This window comes from Geospiza fortis, unplaced genomic scaffold (assembly GCF_000277835.1).
Source record: "Geospiza fortis unplaced genomic scaffold, GeoFor_1.0 scaffold55, whole genome shotgun sequence".
NCBI classification, from domain to species: Eukaryota; Metazoa; Chordata; class Aves; order Passeriformes; family Thraupidae; genus Geospiza; species Geospiza fortis.
Window position 1 is genome coordinate 4428052 of NW_005054308.1, and position 19519 is coordinate 4447570.

Consider the following 19519-nt stretch of genomic DNA (forward strand, 5'->3'; position numbering starts at 1 on the left):
AGCAGGAATCCTGCAAAGCAGTGCCATCTGCACTTCTTTGTGTTTCACACCTCTGCTGCACCCTGGATAAAAGAACAAGAAGTTATTTGCTCCTCCAACATAAGGTTTCCAGTAGCCAATCCAGGGAACACACCTCCTCAGCTTAAATTCAGTTAAAACCCTCTAACTGTCCAAGTGTGAGAGTCATTGTTCAAACTTTACTCTTCAAATTTCAACCTACTGATTTCAAACAGCACCATCTCACACAGTCCATGATCTCCTATAACCCTTGATGGTTTAACTCACACACAACATGCAGGCTGTGAGCTCCCAGATCTGCAGCCTCCTGTAAAAAGTGGAGTCAAACAACAAAACTCAGCTCTGGACCCCCATCCCATGGATTTTTCCCAGTTACAGAGAGGGTGCTGGTCTCTGTTCACAGAGACATCACAGCAGTGACCCAGTGCACGGTAAAAATCTGTGTGTCCACGTGCCTGAAAACTTCATTTTGGTTTGTTTTTTAGCTGATAGGGCCAATTTGCAGCATATTTACTTCCACCTCCAGCCCTGAGCATCCTCAGGACAGGGCTGCACACATGTGAGATGCGCTGAAGATGCTCAGTGACAGAGATGTGCATCTGCACACTGTTACATGATTTTCTGCAGCTCACACCTGGACAGGCAGGAGGGCCCTGGGTGTGGGTTTGATTTCCTTCTGCCTCCTGAAATGTGTCCAGATGGATGTGCTGGTGATGGTTGCCTTAGAAACCAGCAGAGCTCACCGTGCCTGGGCAGGGCAGAGTCTCTCGTGCTGCCAAGAGCAGGGAAGACACGAGGCAGGTACAAATGTTCTCTCCGCACAGTGAAAGGTTTTTCTGCTCTGCACACAGCAGGAGCTCCAGGAGATGCAGCTCCAAACTGCTGCCAGCCAGGGCCTGGCCATCCCAGGGGGAGCCCCATCTCTGTCCAGGCAGAGGGGAGGTGGGTTTTCCCTGCATGAATATTTTATTGCATTAAACAATTTTCCCTCTATTTTTATGTGTAAATACAAACGATATGTAGCAGCTACAGATCACTATCTTGATGATGTTTATATGAAGTGATCTGCATATGCAGAGGCTACTGGTATGATCATTTGTATTTTAATTATCAGCACAGTTCTGCTAATTTCAAGCTGTAGCACAAACCACAAAAATCAATGTTTGATAAATGGGAAGAGGCTTCAGTGGGTCAAGGAGGATTATTTCTGCACTTTTAAAAACTGTACAAGAGAAGTAAACAAAAATGTTAGAAGCTGTTTAAAGAAACACATTTGACAATATCCCTTTAAACATGTTTAAAACTTACATATATTTATGATGAAACTTTCCCAGGAAATTAGAAATCTCATTCATTATTTTTTGGGGGACAGGGAGAGTGGGGCAGGAAAAGGTAAGAAAATATAGAAATATTTGAAAGACAATTTTAGAAAATATTTATGTCCTTTTCAAATGCAGTTTAAAGGTCTGCAGTCTTTGCAACCGTTGCCTTCAGTGCCATTTTTGTCAGCTCAGTGCAGTATTCAAAATCCATTTAATGCCATGAAAAGGAGCAGCCTTTTTCATGAATTCTGATTTATTTAATATTGAATCCAAAGTCTAACATGGCACAGAAGCAGCAAAAATTACGCTCAAAGCAACAACCAAACTTCCTTTCCACTTTGAGAGGTGAACAAGCAGTTATTACATCTCTGCAGAGCCCCTTGCAGACTCTGCAGCTGAGTTTCCCTATTAAGAAATGCAATTTCACTTGGGTGCTGCAGCAGCAGAACGTGGCTGTTGGGTCATGGCTAACAATGGAGATGTGAATGTGAACACAGATATAACTAACTTCCTCATTTTCCCCAAGTGCAGCAGTAATAAAAATGGAAATCAAGTCCAGAGCTGGAGTTGTTGCCAAGCCCTGGCCAGCACTGAGTGGCCACAGCCCATGTGGGCACCGTGCCCACCCCAGCCTGGCCCCAGGAGCTGGGCAATGGCAGGAGCTGAGCATCTTCCCCCCAGCACTGGGCACACAGAGCTCACACAGCCAGGGGCACAACCAGAGAACACTGTGTTCAGGGGAGCAGGGCAGCAGCTGCAGCTTTTTCTGACAACATATGCAGCAGCTCCTTAGAGTCATGAAATTGTTTCCATTGGAAAAGACTTTTAAGATCTTTAAAACCAGCTCTGCAAAGCCCAGCAGCTTCTAAACCCAAGACCAGCCAGTCCATGCAAGGGCAGCTCAGCAGCAACCCAAGGTGCAATGAAACAGCAGCTAAGGGATGCTTAGTGAGTGAAAAAGAGCCCCTTCCCCTGCAGGAGGAAACTTGTCCCATGATGAAGAGAAAAGGGTGATTGATTTATCTTGATATCCTGTGCTCTTTAATGAAACTACAGAATGAATACCAACTAGGGTAGGGATATCAAATATTGCAATGATTAGATCCATGAAACAAGCAACCAAATATATTGCACTGAGCTCCAAAATTAAGATGCCAACAACAGACAATTACTTATCCTGGCTTTTCTCTGTGTGTGAATTAAGGAGAGTTAACTTCACCAATGACATCAGTTACTTGAAATGGTGAGGATGACTAATGTCTTGTAAGTAAATTCATTTTACATCTAGTTATGAATGTGTTTTGCCAGTTCTTGATCAGGAACAAGTCCCCTCTACCTTAGTGCACAAGGACAAATCCTCAGATGAAGCAGGGCAGCAAAGTCAGCTGTACTTCAGAGTATTTGCACTGCATTTTTCCTGTATAGATACCATTAACAATAAGGCTGGCAAAAGGATTCCAATACCAAAGCAATAAAAAGGTCCCTATGGTAGCTTGGCAAATGTTTGTTTGCAATAGCTCCTATTGACAGCATTTGTGCCAGCTCCGTATTTTCTCTCCCCAGGTGTTCATGTAAATGTGGTTTAATCCAAGAGCCCTGCAAGTGTGCTCCCCCAGCCCCTAAAGCCAGCCAGGATCAGCTGCCCCCACAGCAGAGGCTGTGCCAGCACCCAGAGAGCACAGCTCCCCTTTCCAGCTGAGCCCCCCAAACAGCCACCAGGTGTGATCATCTCATCGCAGGAGTTCCATACTGCTGTCTCCTGTCACAAAAGTTCCAAATCTTCTTGGTGTTTCTCATGGGCATCTCCTCAGAGCACTGACTCTTTCTTCTTCACAAAGCAGCCAGCTGACTCTAGTTCCCCTCTCAACCAGCCATCCCACTCTTTTATAGCATCTTTGTCTCATTGCTTACAGCTGTGGCCTGGTAAAGTCAGGCCTGCTCCTAATCTTTGGTAATTGGCCCAGCTGCAGCTCCTTAGGGGTGAGATTGCTTTCTACACTATTTTCTTATATTCTGTCCCCCACAACCATGGGGTAAACCCAAACTGCAGCCCAGTTAGGGACACTCCCATGGAGAAAGAAGCTGCGTTTCCCAGGGAATGGAGCTGCCAGAAAGTGTTTGCTGTGCTCAGCGCCTCACGGCAGAGAGAGCAGGGCTGCATCCCCAGGAGGGTTGTACCTGGGGAGCTGTGCCTGGGGCCAGTCCTGCCTGTCCCACCTATGCCCAGGTGCCTCCACCTGCATGTCCACTGTCCTGTTCAGCCACATGGCCTGAGCTCAATCCCCAGCAAAACAGCTGTGACCTCCCCAGGGCTGACACTGGTGTTTAAAATAAGAGCAGCTGTGCAAGGAAAGTACAGATCAAGTCACACTCACTGGACAAATTCAGGTCCTGGGGCTACAACCTACTTAATGTGATAGGGGTGTGATTTGTGAAGCCTTGTTTCAAAAGACATTTTTCCTGCCGAGATCAGAGTCCCATGCCGGGCAGGGAAGGGAAGCAGTGCAACAATTGCTGATTGTCTGCTCCCCTGCATCCCCTCCTGCAGGGGACACCAGGTTACAACGCCCATTTAAAAATGCTCATCTCGCTTCCCTCTTCCACTAAAGACAGCTACAGACACTGTTCCTGCTACACTGCCAAAAACATGCTGAGGGCATGGGGGAGGCAGAGCAAAATGCAGAAATATCTGAATAATAATAGTTATAATGATGATGATGATGATGATAATAGTAATTAAAAGGGTGGTTTGGAAATAGTTGTTTGAGTTTGTACAGAACCAGCTTGAAAAATAGGCAGGTGCCTGGGAAGTAGACTGCTTCATTTTTTTCTCAAGGTTATATTCTTCTCTACTTTATCCACCATCATTGTAATTCTGTCTCTAAACCTAATAAATTTCCCACAGAAGCCCTACTCATTCTAAAACCTATGTCTGCTGATTCAGGGAACTGTCACGTTTTTCCATGCCAGCATCAGTTCACACTGTACTAAAAAAAAAGCAAGATAAGGACTAGAAAATAAAAGGCAACATTGTGCTTTTACCCAAAAGCAAGAGGCAGCTTAGGGGGAGTTGACAGTCTTATTTTGCTGATCATCAGTCTCTGCAATAGGTTCTGTGACCAACTAATGAAATGCAGGCTGGAGGAACCACAATTTCATAAGAAATCTGACCTCTCTTACACTGGAATCCAGAGATAAACGTGGGGTGTAGCTGTATCTGTGCTGCTCTGCCGGGGCTGAGCAGCCACACAGACCTGGGTGCTGGGGTGGAAAGAGCACAGCAGGCAGCCCTGCACTTGCCCAGGGACCAGGGCAAACATTCCCACAAGCAATGTGGCACTTGCAGACCAGAAATGGGGTTATTCTTTTCCTTCTAGCTTTGAAACACGTGCAGTCTTTATATCAAAGACTTTTATATGCTTTTGTAGGTAAAGAACAAGAGCCTCTCTGGCGCTGCACAGCACACGTGGTACCCCCAAAGGGAGCCTGGAGCCCCCCAGCTCCTGGCAGGGCAGGATGGCTTCAAGCACACAGCACCCCAGGCTGCCCTGCCCTGGGAAACAAACCCTCACAGCCTTCCAGCAGGAGCTCAGCAAAAGTGCTGGCTGTTTTTTTGATCTGGCGTCTGTTCAGGAGTGAGTGATCTGATGCCACCAAACTTTGTCATTTTGCCATCCAGAATGGGACAGCTGCACTCCCTGGTCCCACAGGCAGCCTCACCTGTCTCCTGACACTCCTGGTCACATTTTCCTTTAAAAAAACATTGATTTAGTCAGGTTTAGTCAGATTTCAAACGTCTGTTTCCACTCATTCTTTTTGTCTTGGATATGCCCTTTACATGCTTCTCTCCCCTGAACCTGCTGTGTGTCACTGTGCCAGGAGAAATCAGAATTAACACTCAAATATTCAGAGGGCAATAGGCTGAACAACAAGATTTGCCATGTTTGTACACATTTCCCTTTTATAAGGTTATTTCTTTCATAACAGAAGTCTAGGCATTCACTTTGAAGCTGTTTTAATTGGGGAAGAGCTGGCCCTTGCCAGCTGTTAAAACATTGATATTTGCCACTGTTGAGGTGCCTTTTGATTTGGTTTATCTTTTTGCTGATACAATTTGCTAAGCGGCCAACCTCATCTTAATTTATTTATTGGCTCATCTCAAGCAACAGCTACAAGTTAATTACAGTTTGCTTTTTGCAACCCAAAATCGTGCAGCACATGTTTTTTTTATCTAGATTCAAATCCTCGGATTACTCTGTTAATTGTGACCTGGATTAACCACAGAGAGTATTCCAATTTAGGAGACAATTTCCCTGGCTTATTTTTGCAGTCACAAGCCATGTTTCACTGGCAGAAAGTAAGGTAAAACCATTAAGTGTGCTCTGAGAATGGCATTTCATTTCTGTATCAAGAGTTCTCCATTTAAATCTGCCACCATTTCTGCTATTAAAAGAAGCAGAGCAGCAACCCAGGCTTTTTTGTAATAATTCATAACCTCTCAGCAACCAAGAGCATGTTACACAGAAACTGCTGCATGATCCATCTCCACCCCCCACGGACTCAACTTTTGTTGGCAGATTTGTCAATCATGTTTACAGGCTTCTTTCTGCTGTACAGTCAGGAATTCTCATCCTATTTTGTTTTGTGTCATAAAAATGTACCAGGACTGATATACACCCAAGGACTTTCTGTTGATTTGTTTCTGTCGCACAGGCTAGGTCTAATTTATTTATAACTTATCTCATTCTATTAGATCACTTTGTAATCATATTTAATTTAGATTTATTCCCGACAGTTCAGGCTGGCTCCAGGCATTTAATTAAATTTTGCCCTCTTAAGCCACTTAGTCAGTCTGGATTTTAAACACGATGGCGTTTTCCCTTGGCCAGCGCTTTTCCATCCATAACCTTTGAATTGGTAATTTGGGCAGTTGAAACTCACATGACATTTTCAGGAACTCTCTGTGCTGTGCAGTGTGAGCCCCTGTGAGGAGAGGAAGCCCAGCACCATCCAGCCATGCTGTGATGGGCACTGCACCATTTAGACACCATTTTACTCTGCATTTTAACCTGAAATTGAAACCACCGACTCAAACATGGCAGAAGGGATGAGGGCAAAAGTAGAGATAATAAAGATAATAAACTGTGCTGTTAAATTACAGATTTCGTTTGGTTTCGGAGGTTCAAATTGAGAATTAAAATCTGTGTTTCTCAAAAATTCTAGTATAAAAGTATTTTATATTCCTAGAATGCAATTCTCTTCAGATTATTTTAATTTTATATTATTACCCTTAAGAAGATGTACCTGAAAGTGTTTAGAAAAAGAATAAAATACAAAACTGAAAATTAAGATTAGAAAATAATCTTAACTACAATTTTCATTAACTACTTTGCTTTTCTTCCCAGATTTCTATTAATAAGCAAAAAAAAAAACCTTTGAATGAACAGGATTCTTCATGGTTTCTTATGAATTTTTCCTCTCTTGCTAATTACTGGAATTGTGTGTCTCCTTCTGCTGGTACTGACAAATTACAGTATATCAGAGAACACACTTTAAATTTCCTTATGTCCTGCAATTTACCTCACTTCTGTTCCTCACTCTCCTTCTGCTGACAAATTACAGTATTTCAGAGAACACACTTTAAATTTCCCTTTGTTCTGCAATTTACCTCACTTCTGTTCCTCAGTCTTGAACGAAAGTTTCACTAATGCCTCCTCCTTGGTGCAAATCCTCCCCCTTAATTTTCTCCTGACACTCAGTCAAGTCTGATATCATCAAAATGCAGATTAAGACATGATTCCATGATAGCCACACACCTCTGTGTGCCTTATTGTGGTCTGGAGTTCCTAAAGGACCTGGACATCCTGCCTGCTGCCTTCTTGCCCACACCCAGGGCAGAGCACACTGCAGAGACAGCTGGGCTAATCATAATGCAAATTCAGTGATAAACTAGTCACTTAAGTTCCACTAATATATCTTAATTTTTCACCCAGCAATGTGATATATGGTGCCAATATAATTCAATCTTCTTACATTTTTCATGAGTTAAATAAATCACATCAAGATAGAGTTCTTCAACCACAGTATTTCACTCTGCCTGCAAATCTCCTTCACACGAGTGCAGAGGAAACTCCACATCCCCCTTTATTGGCATCAGGGAAGTCAAACCCAAGGAAATGTGGATCCCAGGAAGGAGCAGGTGATGGACATGGGCAGTCCCCCAGGTTAGCACTCTGTGAGTCACTATTTCAGAAAAGGCATCAGATGAACCTGTCTGTAAGGAGCTTTCCTGCTGCTCCTCAAGCTCAGGCACTGGGATAAGATTAATTACACCCTTTCCATAATTCTGGACTTTCTTTTTAAAGCACAGCAGTTGTTTCAACCCTTCCTCCCTCAGCCCAATGGATCCACAGCATCCACAGAAATGTCTGGACCATTTCAGCACTGACATCTTGCCTTCAGCACTGCTGGGCAGGAGCAGTGAATCCATAGGGGCATTCCCCAGAAGCGATTCCCAAAGGGTTAAAGAGGGCTCTGATTTGTTGTGTGTCCCAGCTCACAACCTCACAAACCTGGCCCACCCAGGGTTTCTCCTTGCTGCTGCTGCTGGGTTTCAGTCTTGCAGCACCCCATGTTGTTTGAATGAAAGAATTGTAAAAATCTGGTTTTCTCCCCAAATTTGTCATGGAAAAGAGCAAATGGACAATTCCCATGAGTAAACATCCATTGAGATCATGCAATGAGCCTCTGGAGGTAATCTTGCTACCAGGGCAGTCACTTGGCAATCTCAACCTTCATAGTGGTCACTATGGCTTAGGGAATTACAATTCTATAAGAAATGTCTTTAACATTCCATATCAAAGTATTTTGAGATCATAAAAAATTAGAGATCAAGGAAAATGTATTTCATATCCTTGCTTTCCATTTTTCCCTCTCTAGCAGAGGTCATTCTGCTACAGAGCAGTTGCTCTCCTACCTCTGGCAGAGCTGCTCTTTGTCATCTTCCTTTCATCATTTATTTTCAAAGCTGCTCTATAAACTTCTTATCAATGCATTTCTAATAATCTTAACAGACTTTTATCAAGGAAAATGATAAGTTTCCACTGTCAAGAGGCCTTTCTCTGAGCCTCAAGTGCTGACATTTTTTTGACAATTTATCTAAAGTCAATTGTCTTCTATTGACTTTTTTCAGCTAGTTCCAGAATGACGACACTTTTTAGCTCTGACAGTTCATTTGGCTTTCTATGCTTTCTCTTTCTTTTGGTTTTTCCCTACCATCCATAAATCTTAAAAAAAAAACAAAAAAAAAAACAACCTCTGTACTTTGCCAACAATGTCTCTACTTCAAATGTGTTCCATTAATTTCTCTGATTCTGTTGCTCTCACTGCCATCAAAACCAGAAACAACAAAACATTTTTAAAAGGTACTGAGGTTCTTATTTGATAGCCAATTTAGGTATGTTTTCAATATTTTGATTTTTTGGACTGTGGAGTGTTACTTGCTCTCACTTCCCCTTGGAATCACTTAGTGCTCATCCTGGAAGATGCTGGAGCTGACTCAGGGGTCATCTTTGTACCCAGGGAAGCCAGCAAGGGGTGGCTGTGTCCCTTGGGCATCCCCAGTCCCTTCACCCAATTCCTCAGTTTCCAGCTGCTCTGGGGTCTGACTCTGCACCTTCTTTGCTGCCTGCTCATTACAAATTCCCCTCAAGTTCAGCAGAGAAAGATGAAATCATCATTTACAGCCTTTGCTGAACTGGAACCACATGTCTATTTTCCTTCTGCAACAGACTTTTTCTGCAATACAACTCCATTTTCCTACATGTTCCTACATTCTTCATACACAAACGATTTGATCGAGCTTTACTCTATATTCTCTGCAATAAACCATTTCAGGATTTATTCCAACCTTATGTTGCTGCAATGTCATGTTAGGAAGCAAATTAAGTTTATTTTTACATCACTTTCTTACAAGACTGTCTGTTCCAACAGAGATCTCTTCTTCTGCATACCCAGGATTTTATTCTCTTTCCAGTTCCCATCACCTTTGACTTCCTTTCTTCTTTCCCTTCTGTTCACTGCAGACCAATGAGACCTTTCCTTCAGAGCACTCTTGTAACACCCCAGAGCACAGCTCAGACATCAGAGCAGCTCAGCATTTCCAGATTCCTGTATCACACTCACCCATGAGCCCAGGAGATCCTTCAGAAACCCCTGGCCCACACCAGAACTCACCATTATGGCTCTGTGACCCCTCACTGCTCCCCAGCCCAAATAAAAGAAGGAAACTTTTTCATTTACTAGCTAATCTCTTCTACCTCTCCCAGACCTCTCTCACCATTGCATTTTCTTGGAAATTTCTGGCACACCTCAAATTCCTTGCAGCCAGCTGCCATGGATTTGTGCCTATTGATTGTAGCTGTATCCACACTGCTAAGAAATCCCTCTTCACTCCATAAAGGATTCTTTAGGTGTGAATTGCAGTTGCTAATTTTAAATTCATAGCTGTCACCATTGAAAGGCCTTCCTCAGCAACTTCTGCCATGTATGTTCTCAGCTATTACATCAAACCCTCCTCTGCCACCTAAGAACAGAACAAATAAATTCTGATCACATGTACAAACATCATTCCAATATTTGCTAAGCATTAAATCAACTCTTTATCTTCTCTCTTACTATTTCCCAGCATACTCTTAAAGCTCAAGAGAGCCAGAAAATGAGAGGAAATGTGCAGAGCATGCCAAAAGAAAGCAGGAGGAGACTGCACATTTTTGATTCAAGGGGGGAATCAGAGGCTTGAGTGATGGCTGACAACAGGCTGGATGAGGAGCCCAGCACCAGATTTGAACTTCAGTCAAGTCTGAAGCTTATAACTAGACCACAGCCTTGAGAAGTATATTGGGTGAAAAGGCTTATTATTATCAAAGAAGAAAATGTGTAGGAATTTTTGGTAAGATATGTATGATAGAGAAGAAACTGTCTTTTCTTCACACAGATCTGTTTGGCAGGTGCTGGCACAGCCTCTTTCCATTTTAGACTCTCCTAATTCTTCATTGTTATTTACTTACGGCACTGTCACAGCCTTCAAAAAAAATCAAGATCTGATTCAGGATGGAATTTCTCTACACTTCTAAATGACTTTGAACCATGAGTCCCTTTTGCTTTTGATAGCAAAGGTGCCCCTAAGAACACATGAAATCTTTAATCTGCCAGAATTAGAGCCTGTCTGTAGTAGGTGGAACACATTGCAGCAGCAGCGGGAGCAAAGACACTCCCTCACTCTCGGAGCCACATTTGCCTCAGCCAAAGCGCCTTTTCTTGCCCCAGCTCAGCTGAACACACCTCCAGGAGCAAAGCTGAGGAGAGAACAAGAGGTGGTGGTCCCAAAGCCACTACAGAAGCAACAAAATGAGATCTCTGACAGACTGCAAAGTCAGTGGGAAATGGGATCTCTGACATGCACAAAGCCAAACTAAACCCAAAAGCTTTTTTCCTTAAAAAAAGATCAAGAACCCCCACACAAACACAATCTCAGCACTCAAGTGCAGCTGCACACAGACATGCAGATACCCCAGTTTTACCAGCTCTAAATCTGAAAGTTGCAAGGACAATGTATTCAATCTGGATTACCAAATATATTGCAATAAATAGCACACAAAGCTGTGAAGAATATGTAATGCTACCAAGAGAATTCCTTCATTTTATCTGAACCATTCTTTGCAATTTTCAAAATTTTCCTAACTGAACCCATCAGCATTCTGCATTGCACGAGGATTAACACACCCCTCATCTTTTCTGTTCCTGAAATCATTGTTTCTACAGTGCATTTGGAGAAGTTCACATCAAAAACACATTCCCAGTAGTAAAATGGAAACTGAAGAGTGTGGAAAGGTGCCTGTGCTATGGATGGGGACAGCACCCAAAGTCCTGTGCTGAAGAGCACCTGCAATGCCACACATCCTGTCCAAAGGTACAAGAGGACACATTTATGGAGAGAAAAGGAGGATACTGCAGGCCAAGGGTGGAAAGAGGCAGAACCTCCCTCCTTTGTGAGGAGGACCTTTCCCAGGTAGGCACTACCCACGGGGACAGAGGAACCTTTAAACTGCTCCATCCTCACCCACTGCAGGTGAATCTCCCTTCTCAGCTCTGAGGCTCCAACAGGAGCTGGTCTCGAGTCTTAATTAGTGCCTTTCACAGGAGTCAAGAACTCTGAGGGCACAGAGAATAAACTGGGCATTTGAAATGTCAGTCAGCACACACCACACAGGATTCTTCTGACAATGTCCCCCACTAATGTTAGGGGCTCAAGACATCTACTAATTACAGCAAAGGACACCTAGAGCAAGAATGGTAAATTAAATCAAGGGTGTTTCAAAGGAGGAATGGTTCCAAAGCACCTGGCGGAGGGAAGGAACAAGGAAAATGGTCCTGATGATTAGAATATGCTGCCAATATTTTTAATGAACTTTTGGTTGTTTAAATTCAGATTTTGTATTTGCACATAACATATACAAAAGCAAATGAGTCTGCTCTGGAAAGCTAAGCAGCCAAATCCTGCTAATTCCTGCTAATAACCAATACTCCATTACAAGCCGCTGAAGCTAAAAAAATTAGTGAGTAAACAAGCAAATAAGACAAGCTAAAAAGCAGAATATCACAAGCTGGTTTTTATGGGAGTTCAATGACTTGTAGCTGCTGGTGAAAAGCAGATATGTAATTTTCTTCTCTGTCTCATCTAACAATCAGAGAGGAGGAGGAGGAGGAGAGAGCCAGTAGCTCATATTGCCAGATTGGCTCCATCCAGGGCAGCACGTGGACCCTGCTGCAAACTGGTGAGCAGTGGGAGGGAGCAAGTCCTGGCAGGGCAAGGAAAAATTTTAACAGGCTGCAAATTCAACACCATTTCTATAGGTCACGTTACACAGCCCAAGAGGGGCCTGTTAGATCAAGTGACACAAAGCCATTAAACATTATATTTCCCCAGTGCAATTGGAGTAATGAAACACCTCGAGTCAGATGAGTCTGTGCTACCCTTGCCTGCAAATATCAAAGCTGTTGCTGCTGGGAGCTGTGCCTGGATTGAGGGAGTGATGCATGTGAGCCAGCAGAGATACAGAGCCTGGGGCCAGCTCTGCAGCAGCAGGACAGAGCCCAAAGCACAGCAGAAGATAGCCAAGTGTAAATGGGCTTGTGAGGAGCTCCCACCAAGTGCCTGGAGGTGCTCAGCTTCCCAAAGTGCCCTGGTGGGAGAGCAGCATACTTCTGAGGGGCCATTCCACTGGTGACCAAGTGATGGGCACGCACAGAGCCCTGAGCAGCAGCTGGAGCCAGGCATGGAGGGGATGCTGAGGCAGCAGCTTGTGCCACACCATGGGCTGTGTGAGGGGGACAGGGGCTGTGCTCCCTGCTCCTGCCACCCCAGAGCATCCCAGGCCAGCTGGGAAGGACAGGCTGCCACACCCCATCCGTGCTCAGGTGTCACAGACACATTTCCTGAAAAATCCTTTCCTTAGGATTTTTTCTCGTGAGAAGCCGAGAGGCCTCAGGAACAAAATGCAAACATTGATTATCTGCTGCTGTGGAATGCAACAGGTGCATCTGTGGTTGGTGTCATGTGGTTGTTTCTAATTAATGGCCAATCACAGTCAGCTGGCTCAGACTCTCTGTCCGATAAGCTTTTGTTATTCCTTCCTTTTCTATTCTTAGCTATCCTTCTGATGAAATCCTTTCTTCTGTTCTTTTAGTATAGTTTTAATATAATATATATCATAAAATAATAAATCAGCCTTCTGAAACATGGAGTCAGATCCTCTACTCTTCCCTCTTGCCCATGAACACCGTCACACTCAGGCGCTAACAGAGCTCAGGGTCACTCCCAGGTTCACCCCTGTGCATGAGAAGGTTTCATTGGAACGGGCTGTGAGGTCACACGAGGGGCAGGAGGGGTGGGTGTGCTGCCAGGGAGCCAGAGCTGCGTGGCAGGAGCTGGGCAGGGGGTACCCAGACACTCAGGTATTCCCACCCTGGAAGACAAAACAAAAGTGAAAAGTTGGCCATAAAATGACTTTGCCAGGTTTGATGGGCCCTGAGCAACCCAGGGTGATCACCTTGCCCACGGGAGGGGAAGCTGGAGCTAGCTGATCTCCAGGGCTCCTTCCAACCCAAGCCATTCTATGGTTCTATGAAATCCATGGAGTTAAAGGGTGACAAGGAAATGCAAACAAAGGCCAAATGTGCCCAAAGATGAGAAGCAGCCTCAGCAGCTCTTTTCCAGCTTCACAGGTATGAAACAGCAGTGTCAACACCCAGGAGAAAATTTCCAAAAAGACCATTTTTCTCAGCAATTCCCCAATTAGCTGATTTGACACAATAACCACCCCTGTGCATCCCAAACCTTCTTTATAATAGTAAAGAAGGTGTCAGGAGCAAGAGCAGGCAGGCTGGTGGGCAGTAAGCCCAGGGAGAGGGGAGGCTGGAATAGCCCCACTGTGCTCCAAACCCTCCCAGCACAGAAGGGAACATAATTTTCCACTTTCCATTTGTGATTTATATTTAAAGCACTGTATAAATCTGAGTCTACGTGAAGCTGTTCCCACAAAAGTGCTGCTTGCCAACATTCCCTTTGAAGAAATATTTCCTTGGATTCCATTGCTGCCAGTTGCCAAGCCATGAACACCCTGAGATAAGGAACCTTGCCCAGGTGCTGCAGCAGCTGCTTGTGGGACAGAGATACCACCCAAATTAGAGTGTCTGGGAGAGGGACAGAACAAAGATATGGACAGGTCAAGAGCAGCAGAACAACTCCAGGCATTTTTCTCTCCTTCTCATCCATTTGCTCCCCAGGGATACTGTCAAGGTCCTGCCCCACAGCAGAGAGCCGACAAAAAAATAGTAAAACAGGAAATTATTCATTTTTAGTTCAGTTTTTTTTCTGTTGAAAAGAAGCCTCCTCTCTTCTATTATATTGTTTTTCAGACTTCAGGATCTGATCACATTTTAAAAGTTTCCTTTTTTCCCAGGAAGTTGACTCAGTGTCACTTTATTTCAACTGCTTGCACTTTAATATCAGCCACAGGCTACTTCAAGAATTATACATATAAAATAAAAAAATAAAAAAGGCACATCCAAAAAGATGAGGAAGTCAAATTATTTTCCCTGCTTTGATGTTTATTTGTGTTTTGTACTGCAGGGCACTTGTGCAATATGCACAGAAATGCCAGGAGAATGAGTGAATCCTGCTCAAGTAATTTAGAGGATGAAATGGTAAAAGAAACTGCTTTGAACTCAGCCCAATGGCCATGGGGAAATGCACCTCCTGCATGTGCACATTGCCACTTCTTCCCAGCTTGGGTTTGTTACCACCAAGGCAAGACTGGCCACAAACACACCAGGCAGGCCTGGGATGTTAAACTGCTTCTTTCTGTTGGGGTTGGAGACAGCAATAGAGGCAGATTTGACACCAAGGAAATATGTGCCTTGTTTTCCTTCAGAACCCTCTGGATTTAAAAACTTTAAAAGCTCCAAAATCTCATCTTTAGAAAACTGGTCCAAAAGTTGTGAGGGAAATGTGGAAGAGAGCTCTGTAACTGCACTTGTTTGTGTGAACACCACACCAATGTCAATGGTTTGGCTGAATAAACTTTAGTATTGCAACTGTAAATTGAAATCCAAACCTTGGCTAATGTGAATTAGTGCTGGATTATAATGCTACATCATGATAAGCAGCTTCGAAATATTTCAAACAGATTTGGAAAGTTGTTCTCCATTAGATTATAAATACTATTAACAGATAACAAGCCATAAAAGCCCATCACTTCAAAGGGGATCTTCTGGCCATTTTCTATCAGAGGAGCTGAAGGGACATAGTTTACTGATCTAAAATTGAAAGCAGAAAGCAAATCACAGCATCTAGAATTATTATTGATTCCTGAAGTTATTAACTTAAAGGATTACCTCGTTCACTTCATTTTTGTTAGGGATAACACATTAGCTAGATATAACAAGAGATAAGACAGGCCATGATTTTAGCTCTAATCATTAAGGGCCTTTGAAGTTAAGCATGAAATCCCTATAAAGATGTTGTTTTTTCTTCCCAGAACAATACTGGGGACATGAGGGAAGAGCAGGGGCCTGACCTGGGCTGAGAAAAGAGGCAGGAGGCTTTGGCAGGACAAAGCTTCATGTCTGAGACACCAAAGCATTTCCCCATGTCTGCACAGGACACATCTTTGTTAACAGTTGATGAAATAGTCACTATTGACAGATCCACTCGGGGTTATGCCAGCAGCTATGCAAACATGTAGTTAAACAAGCAGCCACAGAAATGTCCTTCCCAAATGAACAAATCACAGAGGATTAACGAAATGGGGCAGCCAAGGCCTCCTGAGGGAACACCAGACTAAATTAAACTTGCCATCAGCTGATCAGCATGAAGTTTTCTTCTCAGCAAAACCCATCAAAAGAGATTTCATTGCAAAGCACCTCTTGGACAGCTAGTTTTTATTAAAGGGTTTTAGAATGTTTTCCACCTTACTCCAGCAAACGTGTCAAAGCCTTGCCCAGTCTCAGTGACAGCATTTGCACTGACCCAGAGAGCAAAGGGGGTTTTCTCTCTGTGATTAGAGCTGAGCTGTCATGCTGAAACCTATTTTGATCCTGGAACTCGAGATAACCCTGTAGACCAAATGGGTCTGTACTTAGATTGTACTGTCCTGCCTCTGATAACAGAGATTTCAAAAGAGTGCTTCATGGGAAGGATTAGAGCAGGATCTGTCTGTCCAATACCCCTGTAAGCACAATCCCCTCTCCCAAATTCCCAGTGTCCTCCCTATGGGCAGCTTGTCTCGATGGCTACAAATCTCTCATATAAACCACGCAACAGGTAGTGACACATTTACAGCACTTTTCATCTTTACAGCACAGTGTGCTGGTCAGTTTTTATTACACTTACCAGACAAAGTGCTTTCCTTCGTGTCCACTAGCAAAGAGATTTTTTTTTCCCAGACAATCTGTAACCATACAATAAAGATATATACACATTTTGCCATATTACAGTAATTGATAGAAAAAGTTACCTCTGAGCCCAGTATGTTTTTGCCTCCATTCCCAACTAGTCCATCACATCATTCTGAAAATGTTCTTTTTATGGTGCCTTAGTACTTGGCACCATCTAGGCCTGAAGTGCTCCTCCAAGGGCTTGCATTAGGCTCAGAAAGGATGAAAGAATGAACTAACAAGATCAGAGCTGTAGCAGGTTCAGCTTCAGGGGCCACAGCAAGTAAATTTCTAGTTTGTAGCACTTGCTTATTCCTGAAGTTATTAATCGCTCCCATGCAGTATTTATAGCTGGGCTGCCTGCTTCCCTTTCCCCCAGGCAAAACTGTCACTATTTTAATGCCATAATAAGCTGATTTCCTAATGTATCACTTCAAAGGAAAACTTCCTTCTCCTGCTTGATAAAGTATTAATGGGGATAACGAAGCATGGTGACATTACACAGAACCCCAAGAACCCTTTTGGGGTTCCAATGCAGCACAGTCCCTGGCTGGCAGCTTTTGTTCTTGCAGGTTATCTAACAAAGCTGCCTGCAGGAAGTTCTCTGTCTTCTTTCCCAAACTGTGGAATTTGGGACTGGAAGTATTTACCCAGCACATTCTGCTCCCTTTACAACTCCCAGTCAAGGTGGTGTCAGGAGAACAAGGAGGAGGCTCCTTCATTTTGCACCTGGGAGGGTTTAGCAATGAGGGCACAAGTTGGGAGGGACGAAGGAAGAGGCAAGAGCAGCCAGAACAAGCTATGGCTTAAAGCCTCCTCAAGAGAGTGCAGAAAGGATGCATCCACCATCCCAGGCTGTGTCTGCCAGCCAGACCCTCTGCAAATACAAGCTACAGCCAAAAATGCTTCTCCCTTTCAGCTAGGGAGCTGCCTCAGTCAATATTTGATGCCCAAACATTTCAGTTTGATCTCTCAAATACAACACATGCACCTGTCCTGGGTATTCAGCACCAGCCCATGCTCCTGCATTGAGATGAATTTGCAGGAACCACTCTCAAACCTACTTGAGGAATTCAAACATGTAGGATGGCTGGAAAGCTGTGAGGGGAGCTGTCAGGGGAAAAGAAAGCTGAAGAATAGCTCAGACAGCAGTTCTTGCTGGGGGCTGGAAGCCACAGGGTGCCAATCATGGCCAGGCATCTGCATTGCACAGAGATGGCAGAGGTGCTGAGCTGCAGGATCATTTCAGATGAGACCCTTCTGCCTCATTGTGGCTGCTGGCTCTGCTGCAAGGGGATAAATGCAGCTGTGCTCTATGGTGATTTATTCAAATCTCCATTCAGATCTCCAGATTCTATCATTTCTTTTCCCAGCATTGCCAAGACTTCTGTGTAAAAGGAAGATGCTGCAAAGTTTGGGAGAATCAGCTCTGCATGTGTGCTGCAAATGGGCAAAAACAACACAGGCTGGGCTGGGGTGGAGTGACTGGGTTACACCTTGGGGGTGCTGCTGGGCTATCACTGTTTGTGAGCTTTCTGTCAGATCTTTCACTGCTCCCCATCTCACTTCATGATGATGGGTATAGCTGCTGCCATAGTGCCCAACCACTCAACTTCAGTTACTTGTCAATATATTCAATATGCAGTTATTTAACCTGAATAGTACTTACATGAGAAAATGGATTCTGTGCTCCTGGTGCCATCCCACAGGTTTAATGTCACCCCTGGCTAACCTCAATAAACATTTCAGCACCCCAAGTCATTATTCATTAAAGGAACATCAGCTTCTGGCCTCTGTAATGGGTCCAGTGCCCCATCCTGCTGTGCTGGAGACAGAATCCCCCCATGCCAGGGCTGCAGCTCCAGCCTTTCTGTGTGGGAATCACACAATCCAGTGGCTTATTCAGCCTCTCACAGAGGAATATTCATTAATGTTTACTGATGTAGAATGCACACACTACATTAGTCACAATCCTATAAGCAAACATGTTTTTCATCCACACTACATTAATCTGAGCCTATAAATAAACAGAGAGAGCACAGTCATAGCCTGCTAAGATACCCCTGAAAAAGAGAGTGACTGTACCAGAATACAGCACAGAGCAGGACTGTGGCTTTGTGAAGAGGCCTCAGGTTTGGTTATTATTGTAAAATGGGAGGTTATTTAAAGGAAAAATTGGGATTTAGGTGGGCAGGGTGGGGAAATTTCTGTACTGCAGTACTGACTTTTGGTACTGTCTCATTTAAAGGTGTGAGCTGCTGCCCACAGCCTTGGGTAACAACTTTATAATAAAGCCAGCTAAATAAAGCTTGGTGTCCCATCAGCAGCACCTGAAAGACTGGATCATGCACAGAGGCTTTTCCCCATATGATGAAGACACAGTGCCATCTTGCCTTCCCACAGGATCCCTTCTATTTGCCCATCATCCTGGAGGAAAAGCACTGTGCTTTCCAAGTTAAATACCCTCAGGAATGGCTACACCAGGGGCAGCCAGATTGCTGCAAGCCAGCTGGGGTGGAGAGGACACTGTTCCCAAGAAGATGGCAAGGAAGCATCAGGAGGCAGGACGTGCTCACCCAAAGTGGGATTTGAAGCCATCAGGAGTGGATATTGGTGCCCATATAAGGGCTGTAAAAATCAGTTCTGAACAATCCACTTTAGACACCAACCAGCTAAAGAAATGCCAGCAAAGGAAAGAAAATAAAAAGAAAAACCATTAAGATGATGAAAAGGTACAGAAAGAAAAACAAAATGGAATTGAGCCCCTTTAACCTCAAGCAAGTGGGCCTGGAAACTTGAAAATAATTCAATACAAGGAAAGAGAAAGGAAAAAAAGGAAAGGGAATGGGGCTTAGTGTTTAATCTAAGTCACAGTTTCACTGGTTGTGTCTTATTCTTTAGCACAGTATTGGGCTAGACCCGACACTTTTGTCCTTGCAATAAATAACAGCTGTGCTTTAACAGGTGATGAACCCACAACTAAGAGCATCTTACATCTCTGGCTGTGTGCACCTGCATCTGTGCAACCTGAATTATGTGCAGGAGGCCATAAAAAAGAGAGCACTGAGCACTATCAGATGGTTGGTAATATGATGCATTGGCTATTTTAATTAACTTTCCCACTGGGACCTGACTGTTTATACAGAGCACAATAAAATGCGTTCTCAATTTTTAAGACCTTA